We start from the raw sequence: 596 nt of genomic DNA on the forward strand, positions 1-596 counted from the left end.
CACTGCCTGTGTCAATTCAGGCAGTTGGAAGCTCATGGTTTATTGTTATATTAATAATGATAAACATGTTTTTTATAATATATATAATATAAAACAATATAATAAAGATAAACATATTATATTAATCTCTCCCAATTTGTCAGGGTAGAATATTTGGAGCAGTGAAACCCCTGTACTTCCTGGGAGCATCCCTAGTCTTCCTGAGTTGCATTTTCTTGCCTTTTCTTTCATTTCAGCCTAATGCAATCCCTGTTAAGGTGTCCTGGTCTTTTACAGTAGTAACAGACTGGGAGGGAAGAGTCCTCAGACCTAAGAGCTTAAAATCTTTCTGGGCCTGAGATGCTTGAAAAGTTAATTGCTTTAACTGTAATGCATAACTTGGGCGATCTTTAGTTTTTCCTTTTTATCACAGTGCAGGATAATTGGTCAGCTAAGTTAACTAGTTCATTAGTTCTGGCTGTGGCCCAATTTATCATGTTACATTTTATAAGGGTGGCTAAATCATCACCTAGTCTAAGAAATTTGCATTTAATAATGTAGCATTTGTGTTGTTTTCATAGCAATCAGCTGACATCCCGCAATATTGTCTAAAAGTT

Source organism: Mandrillus leucophaeus, unplaced genomic scaffold (genome assembly GCF_000951045.1).
Source record: "Mandrillus leucophaeus isolate KB7577 unplaced genomic scaffold, Mleu.le_1.0 Scaffold16, whole genome shotgun sequence".
Taxonomy (NCBI): domain Eukaryota; kingdom Metazoa; phylum Chordata; class Mammalia; order Primates; family Cercopithecidae; genus Mandrillus; species Mandrillus leucophaeus.